This window comes from Nothoprocta perdicaria, unplaced genomic scaffold (genome assembly GCF_003342845.1).
Source record: "Nothoprocta perdicaria isolate Ctin4 unplaced genomic scaffold, notPer1 scaffold_48, whole genome shotgun sequence".
Lineage (NCBI taxonomy): Eukaryota > Metazoa > Chordata > Aves > Tinamiformes > Tinamidae > Nothoprocta > Nothoprocta perdicaria.
This window is the reverse complement of record NW_020455732.1, coordinates 805,314-825,376: the sequence shown is the minus strand read 5'-3', so window position 1 is coordinate 825,376 and position 20,063 is coordinate 805,314.

The window sequence follows — 20,063 nt, the reverse complement described above, 5'->3', positions numbered from 1 at the left end:
CCTTTCCCTTTCCCTTTCCCTTTCCCTTTCCCTTTCCCTTTCCCTTTCCCTTTCCCTTTCCCTTTCCTTTTTTATTGTTTTTTTTTTGTTTTCTCCCTGAAATGCTCCTTGTTACCTTTGCAGCAGATAAGACATTAAAAAACATGTATCAAGAATTTGTCCATGATATCTCTCGCTGAAAAGAGCACTGGAATAGAGATTTTTGCCTCAATATTTTTGTTGGTCTTCTTTCCTTTTTGCTCCTCTGTTTTGCTCTGCTTGTGTTCATGTGCTTTTTCTGCCACCTTGTTCTTGATTTATTCTTGTTTTGGAACCATTATTGTTGGGTTCTATTTTTGTGTTATTGATTGCCTGGTCTTGGGTAATTCTAGATATGCCATGAACTCTTAAGTCTGACTTCATATAGAAATTTTGAATCCTTACTTTGTGACTAATTTTCATAAAAGATGGAACAAATTTGCATTTCTGTAACACCTGGCCCTTTCTAGAGGACTCCAAAGGTAAATTATTAAATTATTAAATAATCAGAGACACATATGGAGGAAAGTATTCCATAGAAAAGGATATTTTTTAAAGTAAAGAGAAAATGTTGCTCAGCACATCAGAAGTGGCTCATAATCCAAACATTCGTATTGTGTAAAATCAGGCACCGAGATAAGGTCAAGGAAATCACAGAAACCTCCCCTATGGAGTAAGAATTAGGGAATATAAGAGTGAAAGGAAACTAAAATGAGGGATAGGAGCACTGTACATACAGCAAAAAAAGTCACAAGGAAACCATCTGAGGTAAAGGGGACATTTTGAAAGAACAAATTATATATATATATTTTTGTAGTTTTTACTGAGCTTCGACAAAAAACAACTAGTTGGCAGTAATTGCTAACTTATTGTTTTGTAAGCTTTCTGAAGACATTAAAAGTTGCCATACAGGACACACTTTCTGGTGCTGTTCCCAGATACTCCCACATAGAAACAAAAACCAGTTGCAGAAATAAAGGACTGTAACTGTGCCCAGGCTTGTCACAGCAGCAATAGCACTACTTACACAAATCAGTCACCCTATGACTTGCCACTAGCTCTATTTGTCAATTTGCTCAGTAAGAGTAAGGGCCTGAAGGTATGCAAGCAAGAAAACATAAATACAATTAAGGCAGTAGTAATTGTACAACACTGCAAGGAATTAAGATTAGATGCTAACCTAGGGATAAAAGAAGCCAAAGAATATATCCTCCTTGTGATGTCTGGACAGTGAGGAAAAACAACTATTCAGCTCATGTCAATACAGCTGCATCTCTGACTCACTGCTATCTGTGAATATGAAACTGATTTCCCAAGGTGTGGCATTTTGGTGGCATCTCACACATTTCCAGCCAAGCATTATTCCATACATATAAGTAATACTTGGAGAAAATTATTGCTACTATAATTTGTTGCTGACTGTAGTAGATGCAGAACAGCAATATGAGGAACAGAAGAGTTCTTGAAGTTGACCTAGCTCATCTGAGACAATCTTCACAGATTCACAGATTCACAGAATATTTAAGGTTGGAAGGGACCTCTAGAGATCATCTAGTCCAACCTTCCTGCTCAAGCAGGCACACCTAGAGCATGTGGCACAGGGTGGCATCCAGGCGGGTTTTGGAGACCTCCAGAGTAGAAGACTCCACAACCTCCCTGGGCAGCCTGTTCCACTGCTCTGTCACCCTCACAGTAAAGAAGTTGCTCCTCACCTGGAGACGGAACTTCAGCTTTACTAAACCATACCAAAGTGATATGAGGAACTTCCTCAAGTGGGTATTGAGTCCAACTGGTTGAGATATCTGCCTTGGAAATGCAGTGACAGATCAATGGGATGGGAAAATCTGAGTGGACAAGTGAAGTTGTAGAAAGGCCATCACGTGTACCAGAATGACTTGTTAGTGCTCTGCTCCTTTACTTGTCTCTTTTAATGCAATTGGGATCACAGTTTCACAGTACCATTCACCAATACAAGAGCATGCTGCCCTATCTCTTTGGTCTGGTTAGGTCTTTCCACCACTCCTTTCCACCGCTCCTTAGACAGTGACCCGGAACAGTGAATTTGACATAGAAACTTGCTGCCTAAAACAAATTTTAAGGTGGTAGGCATCCGCAGGCTTGATTCACCAAATAGATTTAGTAGTGCTTGTGGAGGAGGCAAGGAACTAAGGGATGGGGGAGAACAGGACTGTCCATTTTGGAGATGGACTGTCAAGTTAATGTGCCTTTAAATCATATACTGAGGGCATAAATTAATGTATTGGTGTGCCAAGGAACACAGTGGAAACACTTTCCATGATATTAAATCTTGAAAAATCTAAACTCCATCTTTATAATTCTGTAAACTGAAGAATAATTGTCCCTCTGGTTTAGAAATGTCTGACTAGCGTTAGCTGGAAGAGTAGTTTGGATGATATAATGCTCTACTGTGCCTTTCAAGCGTGTGAATCTCCTGCTACTTATCTAAGGCTTTCTTTATGGAATGTGATGATAGGCATACATTTTCCATAACGCAAAAGTGCATCACTGATGGAGGATGAGGGGAACTCTGGTACTTTTTCAGGTCATTCCAGGAGGATATACCTCAAAATTAGTCATTTACTAGTAAAAGATACTTGCTGGCATATAATGTGTGTAGTGAAAATGCAGTCCTGTGCACACACACATGAAAAACAATGAAGAGGCAAAAGTTATTTTGAAAGAACCTATTTCAATAAACAGCCATGCTTAGTTCTTACATCAAGATTAGGGTAAAATAAGGATTTTGTCAAAAGGATACTCAGTAGATTAAGGTGTGTATCATGGAGTGGGGCAATCTCTGCTCCCATTTACATGCTCCACCTACATCAACACTTCTTGAAGACAGTTTAGTTGCTTTGCTGTTATTCCTTTCAAAGTCACATCAAAGAATATATGTTTCAATAATGTGTTTGAACCAGAAATGGATGATGCAGCCAATAAGTGTACCATGAAACATCCTCAGATATTGATCATAATGGACAAAGTTCTAGCAACTAAATGATGAGGCGAGCATCCACTCTTATGTAATGAAATGCCAAAAATGAATAAATGGCACTTTAAGAATTTACATCTGTATATATATTTAATAGATTGTTCCAAGACAAAACCTCTCTGATTTCCTGCTCCACTTCTCTGCCTTTGGTTTCAACATTTTATTTATTTATTTATTTATTTGCAACTCAGGAATCCAGAAGGATTCTGGATTCTTGCTCATAAGAGCAAGCTCCATCTCTTTCCCTCAAGCTGCAGAAAAGCAATACATAAGATGATCTCCACTTCAAAGCTTTTTAAAACTTAATGCAAAATAAAGAAACAGTGGGTGGATCCAACAAACACTGAATAAGCATAAGGTTATACTGCAATCCTTTGTAAATGATTGTGATGAATGAAACTTGCAGATTGCTGGCACAATTATCTAATTTAATAATAGTGCATCTCCCATGATGATTACATTTTGCCTCCAGAGATTTTCACATTCTTCACACAGTACAGCAAAGCAGCATTTCCTGAGATGGGAAAGGGGCAAAATCTTTGACCAACACATAGTCCTCTACACCTAAAGACCAGAAATGAGAAGAGGACAAGCAAGAGAGAACTGAATCCCAAACATTACTTGTGACAGACGGAAATACTGTGAAATACTCCAGTGTCTTAGCTGTACCGTCCAGCTAACATGAATGCCCCTGGAGAAAATGCCTTGCTGCTTACTTGAAATTATTCCTCTTTTCAGTGTAAAGCGGGATAGCTCAGAACCTTGGATGGAAGACAGAGGGAAGAGATTCAGGTAAGCTTTTAAAAGTGAGGAGACATTTGTGAGACATGAATTTAAATATAATTGTTTTCTCTGAATATTCACTGAGACCCTGGATGTGACACATTCTCTGGCAATTGCAGCACAAATGTCAATAAAGGGAACAGCACTGAAGAATTTTTGGCAGAGTGCACTTTTAACTTTGTTCCTCGAGTACAGGGGCTCTTCACTCTGGTAGGGCAGTGAGAGCTTTTCTCTCTTTGGAAATTTAATGTGGTTGCTGAGGGAAATTGGTTCAGTTGAAATAAAGGATATATGAAACAACCAGCTAAACCCAGAAGCAAACAAATGGTGGGCTCTTAGAGGTATAAAACACATACTCTGTGCAGTTTTCTTTCTTATACTTACTTTGTGCTACATTTGCTAGTTCCTGTTGGAAATAAGAGCAGAAGCTCTGAAATGCTTTTCAAGTGTTTCTATCCCAGTAAGAAACAGAGAGCAGCATATCAGCACCTTGTGAAAATATTTTTGAGCAGGAAAGATCCAGAAGTTCTAATAAAGTTGAGATGAGTAAAGGGAACATGAGGTCCTGGTGTGACCAAAACTTATGATTTGTTTTTATACTCAGTGGGAATGTTTCAGCAGGACTTTAGTGAATTTGTGAGGCAGTCTTTTCTTAGGAATCATGCAGAGATATCTATCCAACTCTTGACATACACTTGAACAGGTATTTTTTCATATACTGCAGAAAATGCAGTCTTAAGTTGAACTACCAATTCATAGGACAGGGCCCTTCTAGATCTGCTGATGGCCAAGACTGAGGGTCATAAGAAAAACAGCAAGACTTAGAACAGGATCTGCAGGGTCCATTAAGTAACCCTATACTCCATGTTAGAGGCAAGTCAAAAGCATAGTGAGAGATATAGCTCAATCTGGAATCACTAAAAATGCCCAGCAAAATGCCAAATGCCTCAGACGAAATTCAGTCAAATATTGTTAGTTATATCCTCTCCACTGTCCTGTCTTCAGGTCATTCAACCAACTTGTTTGGCCACTACCTGTTTTATCGTGAGTGCACACTTCAAGATGTAGGTGTAAGCTTATCACAAGAGAGTATGGAAAACATGTTGAAAAGTAGATACTCCACTATTGATCACAGAGAAGTGGAGAATGAAGAGACATGTAGTTGAGATTAATTTGCTCCAAACTTAAACTTTAGTTGGGAGTTCTTTCCTCTTACCTTTCCATTATTTTCTTTTTCAATTTAAATGTTCTATAGTGCATTGTAACAAGGAGTGCAAGGAACTGTTGAAGGATCCTGGCAACAGGATAAGGTAACTAAGCAAGGTGTTTTTTTTTCTAAGCAGCGTTTCCTAAAAGCTTGCATCTACCATCGGCTTTACCTGCCAGAAAACATATGCATAAAGCAAGCAGAATAAGGGAGCATTAGAAAGAGTACATGTGTCTAAAGGGTCTTCTAAAGGCCCCCTCGAGGCTGCACTCAAGATTTTTTTTGCCTCATGAGTATTTTTTTTTTAAACTTGAATTAATATTTTCCATTACCACAATTAAGCATTTTCTGATTTTAAACAGCTGTCAATAGAAGGTAATGAAAATGCAAGAAAACCAGGGTAGTGTGGGCTGGAAGTAAACTTTAGGTGTTAAGTTAAAAAATATAGTTTGACATTCAAGTGCACTTCTAGTGGTAATTCACATGGTAAGTTAGCCAGTTTGCCCTAAAATCAAGTTGTCATATCTAAGCAGTGCTGCAGTAATTATTAAACAAGTGATTATTATTTCAGTTCCACTAGGTAATGGTGTACTTGGTGTACATCAAGATGTGAATCAGCTTCACCTTGAAACAGTATATTCAGCCCTTTGCTTCTGAGACACGGCTTTCTACATCATTAAAAAATATCAGTCCAAAGAACTGTGGAGCAATGGGTAGACATTCATCCTATAGAGAGGCAATCTGTCTTGATCCCTTATTACCTTGGCTGTGGTGGCAAGCAGTCAAATGAGTTCAGCACCAGGAATCAAGTGAGGTGTGAGCTATAGTGGATCCATCAATAGATCCTCAAAGCTGAATAACAATGTCCTTGGTTCTGCTCATTAATATACTACATGAGACCTGAATAGATCATTTGGGCCCTGACCCAGCCTGAGATTTTAGTTCATTTCCCTCTTTTGCTTGTGAATTTTGAGTCAGGCACTATCATTGCAGGGGAACAGAATTTGACCCCTTGTTATCTCCAGTCCTTCATATCAGACTGTGTTGAGGGTTGTAACTCCCATCCTGTGGTGTCTTTTTCTTCCTGGATGTTGCACAGGGATTATCAACTTCTAGTAGAAAGCTCTAGATACTGTGGTGCAAAATGCATATATATATGTATTTTATATCTGATAGTTACTGTTGATCTTTTTCTGGGTTTGTTCTTTGGTGTGTAGATCAGGTGACATGTGACAGTCTACATCTAGTGTCAAACTCTCTCATGTGCCAAGAGGGTGGTTGCATCTCAGCATCCTATTGGGAATGGTCCTTGGCCCACACTGACTCCCAGATGCCTGGGCACTGACTGGGAGAACACTTGACAGGACAGATAACTGAATCTCCAAGTTTGACAGTGTGTTTTGGATCTACTTAATTTACTAATATGCACTTAGATTCAAAAATGAAACCTCATTACAAATCTAATTTACAGATTCTCAGAAAAGTTAGGAAAAATAAAATATTATAGGTAAACATTGGTCCTCTGGTTATACTTAGGCAAGGTTAAGAACTGCAAGGATTTTGTTTCTTGCTGCTGGGATTCATTTACAGGTAAAATGGTTGATTGAATAGGTATTGGAGGAGTTCTTCCATTAAAGATGGAAAGCTGGCACAGGCAAAAGATGAAATGATTAAAAAATGGTAACCAGGAATTCTGTTAAAAGTATAAAAAAATATGGTCCTAATTTTCCCACTAAGTATGATAGTTTATTCCACTAGCTTCCTTCTTCCTCCCTTACTTACCTTTGACAAACGAACAATTTCTGCTATGCCACTTAAGGGCTTTTGATAATTTTTCCTCTAACCTTGCCTATTGAAGGCTGAGACTATGTCCACCAAGTCCCATAACCCTATAGGCAACAACTCCTCTAGTCTGAATAGCTTTCTGCAAGAAAGCTACTTTGGTTGGTTCATCCTGGTGGGCTGCACACCAGCAGCAGTGGTCTATTTGCTCTTCTTTGCTCTGAGGAGCAACTTATTCAGTGCTCTGATTTTCCCTGATTAGGTTTTCACCCATTATCTTATTAGGGTTCCTCCAGCTGTCCTTGTTCCTCTGATCCTTGGTGAGTCTTTCTGTATGAATTGCTTGATCTTTAGTCAAGATACATGAAGTGAGCTTTCTTAAGCCAGTAAAAAGATGCTGGATATGGATATAGTATGATGGATTCTAACATCAGCATCACAGTGCTTGCTATAGCATATAGGAAGAGAGCATGCCGGTGCTGGCAAATTTTCTCTTATCAGTCAGACAGATGAATCATGGACCAAGGAAAAACATAGAGTGATTCATTCAGGGTTATGGAGCTGGGGAGCTGGTAGTAATATCCATGCCTCCTGTCTCCCCATCCTCCAACAGACCATACAACCTTCCTGCAGGCTTGGCAGTGAATCTGAACATTTCCTGCTGTATCCCCCACTCATCACTGAAATTTTCATTCTCTGTCGCCACTTAACATCTGTCTCATAGTCTATTTTTAAAGGAGCTCTGTTCAGTTTCCACACTTTTTTTTTTTTTTTTTTTTTTTTTTTAAGCAAGCTTAAAAATTTGGGGTAAAATTTGAGGAAAAGGATGGATTTTCCAAATACCAGCTTGCAGCAGTAGCCTGCTGTGCTGGAAAAGGTTATTTCAGCAGCTTTCCAGCAGATGGCCAACTTCTGTCATGAATAAAATCCACCTATGTAAAGTATAGCAGCACAGTCACAGTAAAGACCAGAGATTTATTTACTTTTGCTCTTAATTAATATTTCAGTTTTTGTCACTTGTTGGACTTCTTAATGATATTAAAGATAAAAAATAAAAACAGCCCTGCACAATTCAAGGAAGATAAATAAGGTAATACAAAGTAAATTGATGACATGGAAAGAGAGATTTTTTTTCTTCTGAAGAAAAAAGACCAAATTCCATTATCCATTCAACACTCTTCTTTTTAAATATTAATATTACAAAGTGCTTAAGACCCTCAGTCTGGATGAATTCTCTTTGGGTCATGCTAAAATAAGTGCCATTCCCTTTCCCCAGAGTCAAAGGAAAGAGCCTGAATTGTATTTTAACAAACAGACAGGTTTTGTCTCAGTAGAAGAGTGAAAGATGAAATGGAAGAGAGAAGAAAGGAGATCATCTGGTTGTTCCCTAGTCTTCAGATCGGTGAGTCAAAGCAAGCGGGTGCCGCAGTAAGCCAAACGAAAACATGAAGCTGTCGGGATCAAGTTGTTCCAGACCACATTGGATCAGCAAATCATAGAGTCATTATGGTTGGAAAGAACTTCAAGATCATCAAGCCCAAATGTAAAAGCACCTGCCTAAATGAAATGAGAGCACTTGACCTATCTTGTGGCTACTGTCAAGTCAACATGGGTCTTTCTTCTTTGTTAGTGTGATTCCTTTTACAGGTGAAGAGGTGAAGGGATTAAACAAGTTGTCTGTATTTCAAATGACTGTGCTGTAGTTTATCTTTGGGACATGAAATGACCCACAGAAGTACTGTATTTCAGAGGTTCTCTTTCATGTCCCAAGTGGATCACAAAAACAAAGTCCCACAGGTTTTTCACAGCAGTATTTTCTCTCTGATGCTTTCTGTTACTGATTGCAAAGAAGGTACAAGTAATTTCTTACGGATCACTGTAGGATGTTGTGGCCTTGGGAAAGTGTTTAAAACCTGCAAGAGAAAGACTGGCCAAAGCTTTTATGACTGACAGTTTATGTCCACCTTGTAAATATCTCAGTCATGAGATATTGTTGAAACTTCTGATTCTAAATTCTCATTCTGAATCAGATTCTGAATTCTCATTCTGAATCAGAATGAGCTTGTTGAAGTTCTCAGAGATTGATAAATTCTTGGCTTCAGAAATACATCACATCATATTAAATCAATTTATTCACCTTGCTTCATAAGTAATAGATTAGCAGATATAGAGGAATGATATAATCATACTTCATGATTTTATGCATCTTTTGATAAGATTTGCCATTACTTTTCAAACTCACAGAATGAGGAAAAGATACTGTGTGAACAAAAGACTGAAATCCACTTTCAAGGAGACAATCAGATTGAGTGAATATATTGAGTATAATCCTATCAGAATCTGTACTGGATCAAGAATTACTTAGTTATTATCAATGGAATCTTGGGCAATGGAAGAGTGTGGTTTTTTTTTTTGAAAAGGTACAGTTAACAACATGTAGGGAAAGGCTGAAATTATTCTCTTAATTCATAATTATTTATGAATGTAAGAGTATGTGCAGTTATTGATACCACACTGCAACAGAGAGACAAATGAGAGAGGCATCATCAAAAATTAAAAAGGATAGTAAAAGCCATTCAGAATTTGGAAGAATTTACTTTGTTTAGGCCAGAGAAGATGATGTTGAGAGAGAAACCAACAGAACTCAACTATTTAAAAACTTCTGTGTTTTACAGAAATAATTATTTCCTGCTCATTCTCTACAGATAGTAATTATTTTAGTTTGTAGCAAAGAAAATTTAGGAAAATCTTTTAAACTTCGGTAGCATTTAAGTATCAGGAAAGTAATCCTCATTGTTGAAGGCTTTACAAGTTCATTTAGACAAGCATCTACTGGAGTCACTTCTTTTGGTGACCTGCATAGCACATACTGTCCTGGAGGACAGTATCTTTCTTGTGTAGAAGATTGGGAAGAGCTGTTGGAGGCATAAATGCAATGTGAGTAGGTTAATACTGTCTCTTAAGCCTGAATGGCTGTCTTAGAGTATCAATACACATTGTCATGGCTGAGTCTTATCAGGAAGCTTCCAAAACTGGGAGTCACCAGTGAAGGCACCTAAAGATGGATTGCCCTGCTATGGGATAGCTCACAGATGTCATTTTAGAAGAACCATGATTTTCTGTGTGGTTAGTAGGCAATAAATCAATTGCAGAGATGAATTTTCATATTTCCCCTAGCCTAAGACTGTTTTTCTCACGTTATCTATGTGGACCAGTTTCTCTGGGCGAACCATAAAGTTTCAGCCTGCCTTGCCTTAATGACCAAGTTCCTACTGAAGGGTAGACTTTTAAGGAGTAGTTTGCTTAACTCAAAGCATAGGCACATAAAATCAATCTCATACCTGACAAAATTAGAAGTATTAGCATAGCTAAGCAGAAACATTTTGTTCCCAGATTTGCATGCATATTAATCATTCATTTACGTGAAAGAATTTACCTACGTGGACTAAATGGCCAGGCAAATGAAGTGACAGAGAGCACAGGGAATGTCTGAAAACTTTAAGGCTATTTGGTCTCAGTTTCTGACAATTTGTGGTTTTAAACAGTGAAGGGAATTCCGTACATTCAGATGACACTCATGAAATGAGGCTCACTGATGCACCGTGTGGCATGTTCATGCCTTTAAATCAGTAGCTGATACTTCAGACTTCTTTTAAGACTGTCAGGATGGATATGATCACTGCTGTGCTCATTGATCTTGCTTTGTTTATTCTGAGAGAGGAGCGAGGTGTCCTACATTCAGCATCCTTAAATCTAACTAAAACTTAATTTCAGGAGAGGAGCATTTAGCACTAGCAGAAGTAAGGCAAAGGTTTTCTCAGATTCCCTTTGAGACCAGGAGTTAGATCCTAGGGGGGGTTATTTTTTAAACATTGTGTAGGACACAGCTAAAATCACTGAGCCAGTTTTGTGCTCCATTGTAGTATTTCTTTTCATCACTAATGGGAGAGTTCTCAAAGGGCTATCAAGAATCTTTTGTGAGGAGGCTTTTTTACAGACCCACATAACCCTAATCCCAGCGCGAGGAACATATTGAACTGAAAGGAACAGACAGAGATTAATGTCTTATCTGATGAAACAGGAGCAACTCCTTAATTGTTTTTGCATCTGAGAGGGCAAAGAGGTGGTAAAGGTCATCTCTGCTTTCCCACTTCTTAGATGCACTCAGTGATCTTGACTGATTACCATGTCTGATACTCACTGCATTTGTTGCTTCCAGAGCCAGGGCAAAGCTAGACTGTGAGATCAGGGCTTTCCTTCATGCAAGTCATAACTTTGAGTATTCACGCAGATGCTCTCTACTGGAAAACCCACATCTGAGGGCTAGACATTGATTCTATGCATCATGAAGTCACAAAAATGTGATTTGTGGGTGGTCAAAAAAAAAAAAAAAAAAAGGATAAAATTGCTTCGCAAAGTTTTGCTCCCTAATAAACTCTCAGCAAAACACCTTGAAAGTTTAAATTTTCATAGAAAAAAAAAAGATACAGGAGATAAAAGGTAATTTTCAAAAGAAATATTTTAAGGAAAGTTTTTAACCTTTAGTTTAAGTTTAGGAAATTTAACATCCTCCAGGATTTGTTTGGCTTCTCTTCCTCTCCTTCATTTCCTGGTGACTTTCTAAAAGGTGTATGGTACTACCTCCCTAACATATATTATGTCTGATTCACGTCACTCAACTCCCAAGCAAGCATAGATCTCCTTCAACAAGCAACAGAATTCTGCTAGAAAAAAGAAAAAAAAAGAAAAAAAAGAAAAGAAGAAAAGAAAATCTTATCATGAGTTCTTTCACTGTACTCAGAACCTGTGAGGCCTCATTTGGAGAACCAGATATTGCTTTGAACATCACATTTTGAGGAACACAGACAAATGGGAGATAGTCTAAATGATTTGGAAATAATCTGTGAATAAATGCTATGTTTGGAAAGCAAAGGTTAAGCAAGTTAATCCTTTTAGACATGAGCTGTTTTCTTAGACCATGTTTTCTTGATGCTCATACCTATGCTGCCTGTTAAGCAAGTCCATGTGTTTGCCCTCACACTAAGCTCACCTACCATTTTTATTATTTACCATATTTTGTAAGTAAGTACTTCAGAAGAGGGTTTCTCAGTCTGAGTCCCAGAGTTTACACAGGTAATATCTTGAAGTTGTTTAGCAGAGTGTCAACTTCAGTTGTTTTATGCAATATAGACTGAGCTAAGATGTGTCTGAGGTTGCTCACGCCAAGTCCTTTGATGAATATCCCAGCACACCTAGGATCAGTTCGTGAGAGACTTCATACTTACTATAACTAAGTCTATGGTCTTACCATGCACAATGTGGCCACTATGTTCCAAATTAAAGCAGATTATGATAAAGCTAATGTCAATAATGTGAAGAAAGAGCAGAGGCCTCGGTGGCCATATGCCTGTTTTTGTGTACATTCAGAACCTCATGGTGCAGATGAATCTTCCAGTATGCAAAAACTGCTCTACAGGAGGCAGCATCTGGCTCCTTTTCATGACTACTGGGTAATGAGAAAGAAACAATCAGTTTATTCTGCAGAAAAGAACAGAGATTGATCAATAGGGAAAGCTTTCTAATAGAAATATCAAGGATGCATTGGAAAAGGCTGGTAAGAATGTTATAAGGATTCCTCAATGAAAAGAGCTTGTGAATTACTTAGACAAATATTTGTCAGGAATGACCTGGACAAGCTTTTGAACTCCATTCCCATCTTGTATTTTGAACTTTCTCTGCTGCTGAAGGAGAACTAAGGGCTCATGCAGTGATTTTTATCAGATCAGCCAAAGGAGCAAGCCCTAGTAATTCCTTGCCAGACATAGAGGCACTTGATATTTTGCTTGGAATAGCACCTCTGATGTTTTCACTTTCTCGTTAGGAAGAAAATCATTAGGGCTTTGAGGAAGATGCAAAACTTTCCTGAACAGCGGAAACAATGAGATTTTATTTTAAATGGAGGCCACTTTTGCAGAAAAAAAAAAAGTATACTTGGCCCAGCATGTGAATGTAGATGGAGTCACCAATGCAGTCACACTGGTGATTAGTGCTAGAGCTAGTCTTGGAAAGGAAGCTGAACAAGAAACAGCAAAGCTCTCTAATAATATTAAATCATTCAGACTAGTGAAAGATGGAAAACAACTGCACATAACGGCAGAAAGACTTCATGCCATTGAAGTACAAGAGCAGATGAAAATCATTATAGCTAAAGTGGTGCACATGGAAAACTAATCACAAATGTACATACAGTGATGAATTTGATCCAATTATTGGAACTAGATCATGGGATTATATTAAATTGGTCTATGAAAATGACATTTCAATGCTCAGTAGTGGTCAAAACAAGGAGAATGTTGCAATTACCAGCGAAAGGACAGTGAGGCAAGCAATAAGAATTATGTCACCAAATAAATTCTGGTGGAACCAGAATGTGCATAAGGGTTTGGCCCTTGTTCTTTCCCCGCAAAGTCCCCATCTTAATATGGATAAATTGGATTTTTAAAAAGACAGAGATGACATGCAAGGAAAGTTAAGTATTTGAAAAGGAAATCCACTGGAAATTTTTGGATACCACCTTCATCCAGAAAAACAAACATAACAAACAAACAAATCAAGAAAACACCCCCAACTATGAATTACCAAAACTAAGAAGTATATTCTTAATATTTGAGAGTATATGTCCTATTCTTCTCTGTACATGTCTCAGAAGTGAAATGATGACTCAGGGGTATCTGAAACTTTGGTGTGACTCAGTATAGCTCTTACATTTCTTATCATTTCTAAAATACCTGCATTATCTAACTGTCTCCAAAACACAACTGATTAAACCACCCTTCTGGCTTGCCAATGAGAAGGCACCATACCATCCTTTCCTAGACTGCCTGATTGTGATAGACATTGTGAAATTCAAGTTTGTCCAGCCTTCCTCCCAGTCCCTCATTGCTCATTTTCTCTTCAGTAGTGTATAGTGCTCAAAACAACATCTGGTTGCAACATTTGGAGCAAAACAACTGCTCTCCTCCCCTCTTTCACCTCATCTCATCTCAGCGGTCTGACAGAGGAAACCTTGTCTCAGTCCTCTGCTCTACTCTCCTTTTTTCTCCTTTGTGCTCTTCTTGCCTTTTTTTTCCCTCTCCCCTCATGCTTCTTCTCGAGCAGTGTATCAGCTAGTGTTAATATTTATTTAACAGGATCAAAAAGAAATACAACCAATCCTTCAATTCTAAAATGTATTTTATATTCATAGACTTTTTTCACTTCCCTGCTCAGTCTGTAAATATATAGCAGCTGGGTGCATTTGTTGTCTCTTGTTAGTGCTGACACTGATTTTTCACCGCATGTCAAATTTAATGGAAAGAAAAAAAAAAAAAGCATCTATCTAGTCCATGAGATGTGGATATCCATTAAATAAATTCATACATAATCTGCCTTTGACCGCTATGTCAGCTTAGTGGCCTTTAACCCATCCTCTTAGACCAACTGCAATAGTTTAGACCTTGAAAAAGCATAAGGCAGTTACCATTTAAAACAAGTTATCCTGAAAATATATTATTCATTTCTGAACCTTATTTCTTCTAAATTTGTCTTGTCTCGAGGCCATGAATAGGCCAGGTTCAGTTTGGAACATTATTTTTACTTCTATATATAAAAACCTACAGAATATTGTTTATGGAAGTCATAGGAGAAGAAATCTGACTTTATGTTAGGATAAAATTAGATTTTTGGCTCTCAGTGGGATATAAAAATATGTCTTATAGATCCAGAAGGTTGCATGATATGAAACTATTCACACTGGAAAGTTATTTCTGCATTGAGAATATTATTTTGTATTGAAAGTGTATTGAAGAAATGTTTCAGAATTATGTGTGGACTTTTAGAATGGCTTCATAGACAGGGACACCTGGAGCAGTGTGTGGGGGAAGCGTAAGGATGGGAAGGTATGTTTGATAGGACCAAGAATATCAGTCTCAAGCTTTTAAGATGTCAGGTAAGAGACTAAAACAGTGCAAAAGGGGGAATGCATGCTTAACATTTACTTGGTATGCCCAACTTATTTGCATGTGAGTAATAGTCTCACTTCAAAACATACATTACAAAACATTTTACACTGACTACTCACTCATATATTTTCTTTGTGTATGACATGCGCAATTTCTTACATCTGATTTACTGCTTTCACACTACTTCTAAGTTCAGCTGTAAATCTTCTAGCTAATATGATGTAACAGAGTGGTGCTAGAATTCAGCAAGGATCTTCAATCGCATGAGCCAGTTTTATTGATACTGAGCTGTTGCAGGATACAATGAGTGTAGCAAACTAGAGAATTAGACATTTCACACAGAGTGCTTGTAGATGCATTTCAGCACATATAACGGTCACAGTGCTGATTAAGATATCAGAAAAAAAATTATTTTTACAGATATTGTTACAAGATTATTAGTGATCAGAAGGGAATAGAGACAGCTTCTTGCCTCATTCAAAGTATAGACCCTATAATCTTATATCTATGCCAGTATCCAGTAATTCAAGAGTCATAATTATGTCTTTGACTCTTTCTCCTGCTAGTTTTGTCCCAATTCAAAGAATAATAAATGCTTCATCCCATGTACCATATGCAGTGATTTGAGTTTGATGCGCATTGGTGTTTTATTATGGAATTAGGGCTTCAGAATTCCAAATTTCTTTCTGATTGTAAGGATACAGGGATGTAAGAATCAAAAAGGAAGGAACATGTCTCACTGTCTTAAGAGAGATGGAAATACTGTATTTAGATTTTACATTCAGCAACTAAAAATAAGACTCCTACATCCAGTTGTGGTGAACTAGCCTAACTCCACTGAAAACCCAAGAAATAGTCATTGATGTTGATTTACTATGCTACAAGGAAATGTGAAGTTGAAGTGCACTCCAGGAAAATACTTGAAATGTTTTTCAATAAAGAGGAAGAAAAAAAGCATTAAATCAGTGCTACTCCACCAGGTATGCTGCATTTTGCAATGCATTGACTAGCTGAGTTACTTAGTCACAGGCATAAACAGAACCTCTCCGTCCACTGTGCCAATATCCATAAAAGTACCCTGTTTTCAAGTACGCAATATGATTTATTACCTTGCAGTAGACCTCAGTACCATAGAATTTTAGCACATAGAACTGGAGAGAGAGAAAGAAAAAAACAAAGAAAAACCAGCATTTAATTGTGGAACTGCATTGTCACTTACCATGAGTTGTATAACTTAGGAAATGTCCCAAATTTAGCAGTAGTGTTCAATTGTAATAACTGATCCATAGCTCAGAAAAACGCAATATTCGGTCCTCCCCAGTGTTTACACAACCAATTAGAACTAAGTTCTATGTTTGTCTTTTGCATTGCATTTTCAGACTGTTGTGGAGGGAGATGCATTTATTTATCATATGAGAACTGCCTTACTTTGTTCCACTAAGCATTCTGCTAATATGTCAGACCAATGAGTTACTTCAAACAGTTATATTTTAGAAAAATGAATTCAAAAGATCAGGCTATCATAAAACAAGATCTCTCCTTTTCTCCAGCAAACAATTTTCTGTCCCAAATTACATGACAAAAGGGTCTTACTAAATATTGCATCTGTAATACAGCTTATTTACAGTGTCTCCTAGCTCATCAGAATGAGGATAACATTTTTGTAAAGCTAACTGGTGAATGACAAGTCAGAACTGTGGATAAATACTATCAGTTACAGGGTGCAATGCGAGTCTGTCCTTTGATAAGTCAGGAAACAAGACGTTCTTTGAATATATCAAGAATAATGATTTCTGTGAATTATCATAGTGCTTACAGTTGCTTTAGATTAAAAGGAATTTAGGCACAGCTGAAGTTATCAACACAGAAATAAATTATATAAAGCTCAAACAGTCAACTAAAGGAGATATTCCAAAGCCTCCTGGAAGCAATCCTGTGCCATGTGCTTTAAGAGTCCCTGCTGGTGCAGGGAGAGTCAGACTGGATGATCTCTCGCGGTCCCTTCCAGTCTCAACCACTCTGTGATTCTGCGATAGCTCTAAAGACCAGGAAATACATTTTCAAAGTCATTTTTTATTTTCCTTTTTTGTTGGGACTCTTTAAAGAGTTTTTTGTTCCAGAAAGTATTGCAGGATTAAAAATAATTTTACCTATTGTTAGATCAGCTTTATGAACCCTTTCACTAATCTGTGAGCATTTCATAATTTAATTCATTCATTACTGGATGAAGTACTTGATATAGCACCCATTAAATGGAAAATAATTATGGATTAGAATTTGGGAAGGGCAAATCCTATAGTTTATTAGCAACGAAGTGAGATAAGAAGTAGTACAGCAGAAATAATATACTAAAAATATGCAATATACAAAGAATATAAGAAACAAAGTCATGATATATAGCACAATATAGCATTATAGAATACACAATGCTCAATGCAAGATTACATTGCATTCCACTGCAGAATTTAATATTTTTTTTTCACTGCTTTTAATTTGTTTTGGTAAAGAAAATTTTATATTGTAGGAAGAAAAAAATCTATGTTACATAGCCTTTTCTAAAGTGAAATTATTTGAGTTTGCTTCATGCCTTGAAATGTAAGCTTTTTGGGGTCTGTAACATACGACAAGATAATATAGATAAAAATATAAAAGGCATAAAGATGTAGGAATTTATGAGTTGTCAACATACAGTTAGTCTGACATTTTGTATTGAAGCTAGGCTATCATCAGGCTTTTCAGTAAATTTGTAAGAGAAATCCTTCAAAGCCATAATACATGGAAGAGAAGAACTGCAGAACAGCAGCAAAGTTACTGAGGTAAAAAAGGACTAATGGTTACAGTTACATGGTTATATCTGTGATCAGACTAACTGGTTTAAGTTAAAGGAAGTTACGTTTAAGTTAGGTTTAAGGAAGTTAAGGCAGTGTTTTGCAGACACTGTAACTACTGGGACAAAATTGCCATGGAATGTTGTGGACTTTGCCCCAAGACGTTCCCAAGCAGTATTTTTATGGATTCAAACATGGCTGGACAAATTTGCTGAAGAAAAAAATAACTCCCTCAAGGCTTACAAACGTATATGCAAGGCTAGAAACTGCATATGGTAGCACAAACCCCGCAGCCAGTCCAGAAGCTAAGCATAGGTCAAGCAGGTTGTGGTTCCTCAAGAAATACTACACTTTCCTCTATTCACTTGCAGGTGTTTTCTTTCATGCCTCTTAAAAGATTTTCTAATAACATGAGTCTAATGCAAAGATATTCTGAAGTTCTGCACTATGAACACTAACTTCAAGCCCCAATTCAGCAAACATGGATCTAAGTGCTTTGCTGAATCAGGCTCTCAGCTGTATGGAGGCAATGATCCCTGCAGGAATCCTGAAAGATTATTATCTTTCTCCATTAGTGAAGTCTTTCTCTGTCCTCCCAAAGATAAGGAATGAGTTCTGCCCAAGGAAGGGATGAATGATAAGGGTCTCTTGCAATTGCACTTGGTCAGACATGATGGGTGCAAATTGGCCTCAGTAATGAGCAAAGGAAAACATTATGATACCACATCTCATTGCCAGTAGGAGCAAGGATACCAGGGTGATTGAACTTCACATCTGTCTCAAGCAAGAGGGTCTAAAGAAAGCATTAGAGAGTTAGTCGCCCTTGCCCTTTCCATTTTAGCTGATTTCAACTGAACCCACCATAGACCTCAGTATCTGAAATAAACTGATGGGATTCCACTCTCTGTCCGCTAAAAGACCTCTAGCTGTATAAATAGCCTGAAGAAAAGGGCAGGGCATAAACGGGAGCTACTTTTTGCTGGAGGTATGATTTCTAAAGAGAAAACCTTTAGAGATATGGAAGGGCCCACTGACCTCCTGAACACTGCAGGGACTCTTGAGCACATGTGTTTAATTTGTGATTACCATACATTCTGCCATATGTAGCTACAGCAATTGGAGGTAACGCCTCAGAGGAGGTAACTCAGAGATTCCCACAGAAAGGACTTTGTTATTTAAAGCTAGTGCCAATCACTAGCACTACCACTTGGCAGAGATTGACAGGAAAGTGAAAAAAGGGCATGCAAAAGTTAAAAAAAAGGCATCTAAATCAGTTCAGCCTCCCAACTTCTCATAACTGTTACTGTGTTGCTAAAATGATTTATCATAAAGCACTAGTATGTTGACTTTTGACTTTTTTTTTTGTCATAACCACTGGGAATGTGTAAATATATTTTAATAAACTGAATTTTGCTATCTGTATCACCATACACACATATGTATATGTGTATACATACATATGAAGTGAATATCCCCAATGAATTTTTAAATGTGACATCCTGAGACTCAGTGATTTTTCCTTAAAAATCTGAAAAACATTTGTGGAAGGGAATCTTCACTATTCCTACAGTCGGAGGGTAACCTAATGGAACTATAACCTGTAACCTAATGGAAATAAGTGTTCCTGCATGCATTGCTACCACTTAGCAGACACGATCCAATAAAGCAGCACTGTTGCTGACTGCTCTGTATACACTTTCATGGAGCTGAATGTACTCAACCCAACAAAAACTTCAGACCTCAGTCTTCTCCTGGGAAACTTTAGTGAGAACAACTCCGTAATTTTAGTGGGAATAATTTAATAATTTTAGTGGGAACCACTCCACAATCTCAGTGAATGCACTGGCCTAGACTGCTGTTAATGGTCCTGTTGCACATGCATCTGCATTTGGAGCCATTATGTTAAAACTGAGTTACCAGATAAACTCATGGCACTGCAGGACATTTGTGCCATCCCCTTGTATGGCCTGACTCCCTCTTGAAAAACTCCGGGGCTGCCCAGGCCACTTTGGGAGCCTCTGGGCCGTTCTGGTGGGGCATGAAGCTCTGGGCACGCATTGGAGTGGCTGGGACGTGGCTGGAGGAAAGAGGAAGCTGGGGTGGAAGTCAGAGCTGAGATTCAAACAGAAATATCCCATCTGAGCACATTTTATTTAGACCTTGAGCTCAGGGAAGTGGTAAAAGAAGCAACCACCTGTTTGTGGAGCTGCATTTCCCCGCTGTGCATCTCCTGCTGCCGCTTCTGTCCCCGCTTTCCTGTCCCCTCTCCAGGCCTCCCGTTGCCACCAGCAGCTGTGAAAGCACCGAAACGCCCGGACGGACCCCGGCTGCCCTCCTTCCCCAACCGCCTCCCTCAGCGCGCGGCGTCACGACCGCCTCGGCGCGGGGCTCCCCTCAGCGCGCGGCGCCACGAGCGCCACGAGCGCCCCGGC